The sequence below is a fragment of the Rhineura floridana genome, chromosome 3 (assembly GCF_030035675.1).
Source record: "Rhineura floridana isolate rRhiFlo1 chromosome 3, rRhiFlo1.hap2, whole genome shotgun sequence".
Classification (NCBI taxonomy): Eukaryota; Metazoa; Chordata; class Lepidosauria; order Squamata; family Rhineuridae; genus Rhineura; species Rhineura floridana.
The window spans coordinates 165,288,756-165,296,747 of NC_084482.1; the positions used below are offsets into that span (position 1 = coordinate 165,288,756).

Consider the following 7,992-nt stretch of genomic DNA (forward strand, 5'->3'; position numbering starts at 1 on the left):
GCTTTACATAAACATTGCATCTGCCATATCACAGTTTTGGAACGATTACAGCTTGTGTGTGTTCTGAAAGTGGGTACAAAATAAATTAACTGGATGTGAGAAATCTACTCCATGACTGATAACCTACATGCTCCTTGTGAAGCATACGCTTTTTCTAAACCCCATGGGAAAGTTACTACTCTGAAATTATCCACAAAAAGCAGCTAGAAGCCAAAATCATTGGTTGCTATTTCTGTATGACGTGTTTGTTTATACACTTATCTACTCAATGCACTGACACTGCTTGAAAGAAGACATTTATCTTAACAGTTAGGATATCTTTGCCATGCTCCCTTGATAAAGGGAAGAGAAACTTCAGACACAGTCACACTTTGCCTGTTGCACATAAAGTTAAGCAGTATTATCTTGGCTAACTGGGGAACATTTCTCAGTGATGGCATTTAATCAGGTGGCAACAGCTGAGTCTTTCTACATATTTTAGGAGGCAGCAAGGCATCATCAGGGTAATTAGTGTCACCTGAGCAACAGAGAATGAAATCAGAAGGCTCTGCTACATTTACGACCCAAGAAAGGAAAATATATGTCATGAAGAATGAAGGTGAAGGTATATATACATATATATATCCAACAATTTCTTCCCATGCCTAGATTGCTCAGGATTGCTTAATATGTGCATTACCGTGCCATATTCTGCAGTTTTAGGTAGCCATGATGCTTCTTGCCCAGGCAGGAGGCTGGCAGGGAAAATGATCTGCTAGTTTAGCTATTGCTGGAAATTGCTGTTTAACATGTCTCAATAATTATATGCATGACGGGGAGAAAGAGCAACGGGCTTGTGATATGTACACCTATGAAACTGCCCTAGGGCATTACATTCTTTGGTGCCTTCCAAGGCCAGGGGAAACCAAGGCTTGCTAGCCATTTTGTGGGATAAGAGATGGATGCACCAGCTTACTGTCCATTTTTGCCTTCTCAGGATCATCAGGGGTATTCTACCAGTTGAAAAAATGGTGGTGGTGGTGGTGGTGAATTTTCCACTGCATTCTTGGGAGAGGGAGAAAAAATAGCTTTGAATTTTTTAGGAGGGGGATGTTGCTTAACCTTTTGCTATGGTGGGGAACCTGTGGCCCTACAGATGTTGATGGATTCCAACTCCTATCATTCCTAATCATAAACTATGCTGGCTGGGGCTGATGGGAATGTGAAGAGCTACAGGTTTCCCACTCATGCCTTACCGGGTCTCACCAGGAACTATTGCTGGCAGGAAGCTGTGGAGAGAAGCTGCTCCTGACAGCCACACTTCTGGAAAAACCCTGGGAGAGATGTGATGCAATGTGACTAGGGACGGGTTTGCTCTTCGGTTCTGGTATGTGTTTTGGTTTTTTGCAACTGGCTTGTGGTGCCGATCTGCAACATTTCCCCGATTTTTTTTTTTTTGCTTTTTCCGATCCACTTGTAGTAGCTAACAAAATTGCTAATACTGTTGGCTATCTTTCTACCTATGGTCTCTAGGGTTTTCTATTTAAATTTAAATTAGGCAGATTGTCACCTGTCAGTTCTGCCTCTTGCCTCAGGTTACTGCAGTGCTGACCAAAGATGTTAATGGTGATTGTTATCACCTCATTGAGACTGAGCTTCAAAGGAATACACATTGCAGCACTTCAGAGCAAAGCTGTTTATGTTAATAACGATGGCTGATGTCAAATTAGCCACGGATTTGTTTTTTTAAAAAGCCAGTGTCACTGACAGTTGCAACCATTAATCAAACCCATTCCAAAGACATATAGGATTTATGGATTCTGACAGAATTCATTAACAAATCCGAAAATGCCAAAATTCACCCTATCTCTAAGTGTGACATGGTGTCACTCCAAAGCAGTGGAGTGCCAACTTTGAAGGAGCTGTCCAAGCTGCAAAGCAAGGAGCAGATTTACTGTCCACTTACATTGGAGCCACCAGTCTCAACTGCTCCCAAGGCATCCTGGGAAGTGCAGCTCATGGGAAGCTACATCTGCAGCCTTGAGCCATAGTGAGCAGCAGGAGGCTTTTTTAAATTAAAAGGGGGAATTTTTTTTTAAAAAAAGCCTTGGACACCTTATAAGGTTAAACAGCAACCCCTCCCAAAAATTCTAAAGAAATTTCTTTCCTGCCTCTGCCCCCCTGTGATTTTTCAAAAATGTTTCATTTTGCATCCACCCACCTACCTAGTGAACAGTTGAAAAATAAAAACTCCACTGTTTTTGGCACAGCTCTAGCTAGTTTGCTCAGTATTAGTTATATTACTATCTGATAATCTTTCATGAGTAAAAACACCAGAAAGGAACAGGCTAGGAACACATCAGCAGAAAAATTTCAGACCTACTATCTCAGATCTGCACTATTTGGGCATTGAGGTGCTGGAATTGTACTGGATCCAAACCCTGTGGTAACAAAGTCAGCTGCAGCTTGCATGTAATCATCACCATGCCTTCATGGATATTCCAGCTCACATGGGATATACATAGTGCAAACTGGAAAGACACAGGTGCATGCAATTGGCATGACTGAAGGGATACATGTGCTGCCCTCCTGGATTGAGTCATATGTGGTCAATCTGGTCCTAATCTAACAACGTTCATCCATCAGTGGTACAAAGAAAACTCTGATAAAGCAGAGCAACGACTGGAATGTATAGAGAAGTGATTTTCATGAGGTTTCAGCGGAGCCAGTAAATAGTTAGGGCTATCACATAGCGTTGTTTTTAAAAAAAATCCTACATCATTTCGTTGTACATAAACATTAACCAATGCTACTTGCCAAGGTGAAAAGAAAATGTAGGCACCGAGTGTGTAATTACTGAGCTCGTACATGGTTATCATAGAAGTCTTTTTGCTGTGAAGAATAAGATAATGAGGATTAATGTATCATACGGCTGCTATGGGGGAAAACATTAATATCAATGAAAAACAAAGAGTATTGAGGTGTGCTCTGAACTGGGAGCCTTACTGACCCTTGTTGAAGAAAAATCATCATTAATTTAGCAGCACACTGCCTGCCGTGTTAGATGTGAGCAGGTGCAACAAAGGGTTTTTTTTTTTTGCACTGCTGAACAATATAAGGATAAGCTTATAATATAAGCCAGCAGTAGAAAGAAAGGTTTCCTGCCTTCCTGCTTTAAGATTTTGTTTCAATTACAGAGACCATCATTTCTATCCCTAAGGGAAATTGTAATTTAATAATGCAGACCAATTGATGCTGTGAATATACATTATATAGAAAATCTGCACAATTTTTTTTACAGATTGCAAGGAGTGTTCACAGAACTGCCCCAAGACAGATTTCCTGTGGTCAGTATTCACTAACCATGTAGCAACATGCCCATCCTATGATGGATAAGTGTTTATCACTGCTCTGCTAGTGCAAGTCATCCAAACGTTATACATTCTGAAAGAGAGTCCAGTTACTTGGGAACATAGGAAGCTGCCTTATACCAGATCTGATCACTGGGCTGTCTAGCTCAGTGTTGTCTGCACTGGCTGGCAGCACCTCTCCAGGGTTTCAGCTGGGATATTCTCAGTCCTGTCTCAAGTTCCTGGGGATTGAACCAGAGACCTTTTGCATGCAAAGCATGTGCTCTACCACATGGCCACTTCCTTATCCAGTGCTCCTGGTGGTGTGCTTGCACTGTGCTGATCTTGCTGCCACTTCCCCTCTCTCTCCCGGTAAGCAACAGCAACCCACCTGCTGGGAAGCAAGCATTGTGCTTCTGCCCCACCTTGCAAACTGTTTCTGGGAATACACGGTCATTTCCAATTTATCCTCACAACAACCCTGGAAGGTAGATTAGGCTGAGAGATAATGACTGGCTCAGGATCCCCTAGGTCCTATTCCAATGCTCTAACCACTACACCAAACTGTAAAAGGTTGAAAAACCGGGGCCCATTCATTATGTTGGGCACAGCCTAGTTATCTGTGATTACATTAACCTTGATTGCTTTTGCTTCTTTTATTTTGAAAGCAGCTCACTCAACCAGAAAAGCCACCAACCAGGCAGTATTGGTAGTGCTAGTGGTGGAGAATTTTACTTCTCAAAACATCTATTAATGACAATGAATTTGTGTGAGTTTGAAAGTTTGCAACATTTTTAGCAACAATATACTGCAATCCAATCCAAAAAGTCTGCAGGAGAGCACTATGTACCATGAACTCAAAAAAGGAAGCCACGTCTGTGAAACATTGCCTTTTGTTAATTAAGCCTCTTCCTGCCAGAGGAATGAAGCATCATTAACTGCTGATATTGCCCTAAGGGCATAGAGCTGCTTATGATCTCGAGGGATGCTACAGATAAAAGGCTGTTTATTTTCCTGGCTTAGCTTATCCAATTATTTCAAGTAGAAAAATGCCCAAAGAGGATTAGTTGGAGTCAAATGAGGGAAAGATGGTACAATTGCAGCCCTTTTGGGGTCATCTGTGAAATTTAGTGCAATTTTCACCCCCTAAAACCTTCCTATTCAATGAAGTGCAAATGATGCTGTTAAAAAATTACTCTGCATAGAACAGTAAAAATCATTCCTCTGTGTTCTACCAGGTTTTTGGGTGGTGGTGGTGGGGAATCTAGTTTCCGTTAATGGATTTCAAGTCCTTTGCAGCACGGTTTGTTACAGAAGATGAGCCAGGCTTGAGATTATTTGTGCAAGTCTTTAAATACATGCCATAATCCATAGATTGTTGACAACTGGATGCTCATCTTTTTCTTTCTTTCTTTTGGTGTGTGTTTATGTGTGTGTGCGCACGTGTGCATGTATTGATTTGATATTGCATGTGTGTGGCTTCTGAAGCTACTGTAGCTTCTCAGGCCATCCCCCCTGCCAAAAAAACAACAACAGGTAGGTCATTCTTTTTCTCCATTCAGATAGAAGCTGGTTTGGAGAAAAATACATTAAAATGCAGTATTTCATAAGAAACAACAGGAGAGTTATAGGAGAGATGCGGATTATGGCTAATGTGTGTATACCATTTCCCAAGCCAGCAGTGGGAGCGCACTGAAATACAGAGGAAATCGGCATGTGTACACAGCCTTAGTGCCTCAGTAGCCCTATCTATTGACTAAACATTGATTAGCATTTTGTGCAGAAGGGGACTGTTTTCTGTGTTTATGTAAATTGGGGGAATTGTAGGTGGTGGGGAGTTGCAGGTAAAAGGGTCAGAGCCACAGGCTGTGGACTTGAATACTATGTGCCTGTGAGTCTGTGTGCATGTGGTTGACTTATTTCTGTTAAGAAAAGAAGCTCAGTGCATTTCTAAATCATCCACCTCCCCACCCTCCACACCCTCCAGTCTAGGAAACCCTTTGCATGAAGGACACTGGGCTGTGAAAAAATCTTGACCTACTTTTATTCTGTGGCTATATTGCCAGAGCAGACCTTGGCTTGTCCTGTGACAGCCATTATGCATTCATCCAAGGTAGTATCACAAGTAACATAAGACAAATACCAAAAGTGAACTTTGCCTGTTCTGCCCCATTTGCTGTGGTTATCTTTGAACACCTCTCCAGAACAGGAGAAGAAAATAAAGTATGTGTGAACTACAGGCATCGCAAGAAATCAGCCCTAAACCATGTTTGGTGTTGTTAGGAGACCCCTCTTCCCCTAACAGAGCTACAATTCCTTGTGAAGAAGGATTGAATGTTAAGATATTCTGGGAACTGTAGTTCTATGAGGGGAATAGCACCTCCTAATAACGCTCAGCATCTTAACAAGCTACAGTTCTCAGGATTTTTTGGGGGGGATGCCATGACTGTTTAAAGTGGTATGATACTGCTTTCTGTGTATAGTGCAGATGGGGCCTTAGGCCTACTCAGAGTAGACTCATTGAAATTAATGAACCTAAGTTGGTCATGTCCATTAACTTCAATGGGTCTACTCTGAGAAGGATTAGCATTGAATACTACCCTTGGTTTTTACATGAATGGCTGATGCCAGTAGGCAGTGCTGAACAAAATGGACCAATAGTCTGTGTCAGTATACAGCAGTTTAATAGATGAATAGATGTGCACATGTAAATGAATGACTCAACAAACATTTATGTGATTTCTGTTCATTATGCTACAGTGTTTATATGGCATCTCATCTTTAAACTGAGAATGTTTCTCCAGAACATTTCCAATACAATCTCTTTCAAATTTTAAATTCTAGCCTGCTCGTATCAATCACAGAAAATGAAAAGCTTGCTGCTGTCCTTTTGTTTTCGAAATAGCCACATTGACTTTCTCTCTCCCTCCCTCCCTGTCTTTTCTAGGTTTCTGTTTAATTTTACAGCTCAGAGACAGAATGGGAATGAAGCATGATAGAAAATCTGCTACTATGATTTTTTTTCTCCATTCATGCTCTTGATACTTTTAATTAATAAAGGACAGATACTGCCTTGAATTTGGGCATGACTCACTCAAAATCCATTGGACTTTTTTCAGTTACTGTATTGAACTGAGGGCTCCTAAATGCTACCGTGCACTACAGCATAACTAGACAGTCCTGGGTTGATAAATATTGAAAGATGGCAACATTTCTGTTCCATGTCTGTGATTAATAACACTCCATATGTATAATTACATATGAATTCTTGGAATGTGGCATATATTCTGCAAAACATAACACTTGGAAATCAGTTGGGTTCACACACATATTTCCATGCTTTCGCTGCAAAAGTTTTGAAGATATATAGAATATAGAGCCATAATCAACCTTGTGATTATGAAGCAGAAGCCACTACGGTCAGCTACATTTGCCATATTTGCTGAAATCCATATGGTCAGGTGAACCTTTTCATTGGTGGCTTTGCTCTGTGGAATGACCTTTCCACTGAATGTTATATTCTTTTAGACACCAGGAAAAAACCTACCTTTTGTTCGGTTAGGCTTTTAGTGGCTGATGGGTTAAGTCATTTTGATGATACTGTTAATTATGTAATTGATGGGAAGTATTTTAATGTTCCTGTTTGTATGTACTGCAGTAACCAACAGTGTATGAACTAAGTGATTACTAGAAGCCAACATAGATTTGTCAAGAACTGATTTAAAGCATAACTCTAACTAATATGACTTGCTTATGTGTTTGGGGGAAACGTAGGGAATCCCACAAAGTAAACTCATTGCCATCCACCCGCTCTCTCCATGCTGTCTTCCCCTTACCTCATCTGCTGTCAAAGTAAGGAAGTGGGATTAGGTGAGGCTGGGCAAACAGCAACATTTCCCTTCCCTGAGCGGCTGATAGCTGTGCTGCTCTAGACACTGTTGAGTGACACATCTGGACCTAATTTAATGTGGTTTCTGGCTTCCTTTTTGAAACTGAAACCATCTTGCTCACCTTTATGTGTGTTGGGAGGTCACTGTGAAAAAGTGCCATATAAATGAATGTAAATGTTTTATTGATCAGATTTTTTAAATAAAAAGAAAGCTTATAAGGAAGGTACTTTCAAATATGGAGCTCAACTGGCTGTAAACCTGTATGGATAGCTGAATATAGGTCAATGTTTCTGTTCCTGTCTCTCTTATTGGGCTGCTTCAGTTCCTCCTATGGTGAGAAGGAGATAAAATTCAAATAGTTTCTGATACAAAAGTAAAAAACACACACTCAAATGATGCCACACAGAGATGCACGCTGGGAAGGGTCTCATTTGAAGGAAAAGTGAGATGGCGAGCAACTCAAAGGAAGGACAAGGCTTTCAGAGTGTTAGAGCCTGCAGAGAGAAAAGGGGGGGGGGCAAAGAACAGCACCATGCAGCACAGGGAAATCATGCCTGTGGAAGCCCATAAGAAAGGAAAGCTGGCAGCAGGGAATGCAAAGAAATACCAGTAGCCTTGGCAGCATGCCTACTTGGGTGAGCGGTGGTGAGGGAGTCCCAGCAGCTACTCACAAAGTAAACTCTAATTCTCTGTAAAATGCTTTTTGTTACACAGCACTGGCAGATTCTCTGCAATGATAAGCCTCGGATTGCTACCCCAGGACACTCTTTCTG

General features: G+C 41.2%; 1 long non-coding RNA gene across 1 annotated transcript; it reads left to right on the plus strand.

Annotated features, from left to right (window-relative positions):
- Nucleotides 1-515: 515 nt before the first annotated feature.
- On the plus strand, nt 516-7,396 carry LOC133382356 (uncharacterized). Its single transcript, XR_009761921.1, has 3 exons — nt 516-604; nt 3,281-3,326; nt 6,277-7,396. It is a non-coding gene; the product is annotated as an uncharacterized LOC133382356 (long non-coding RNA).
- The last annotated feature ends 596 nt before the right edge of the window (nt 7,397-7,992 follow it).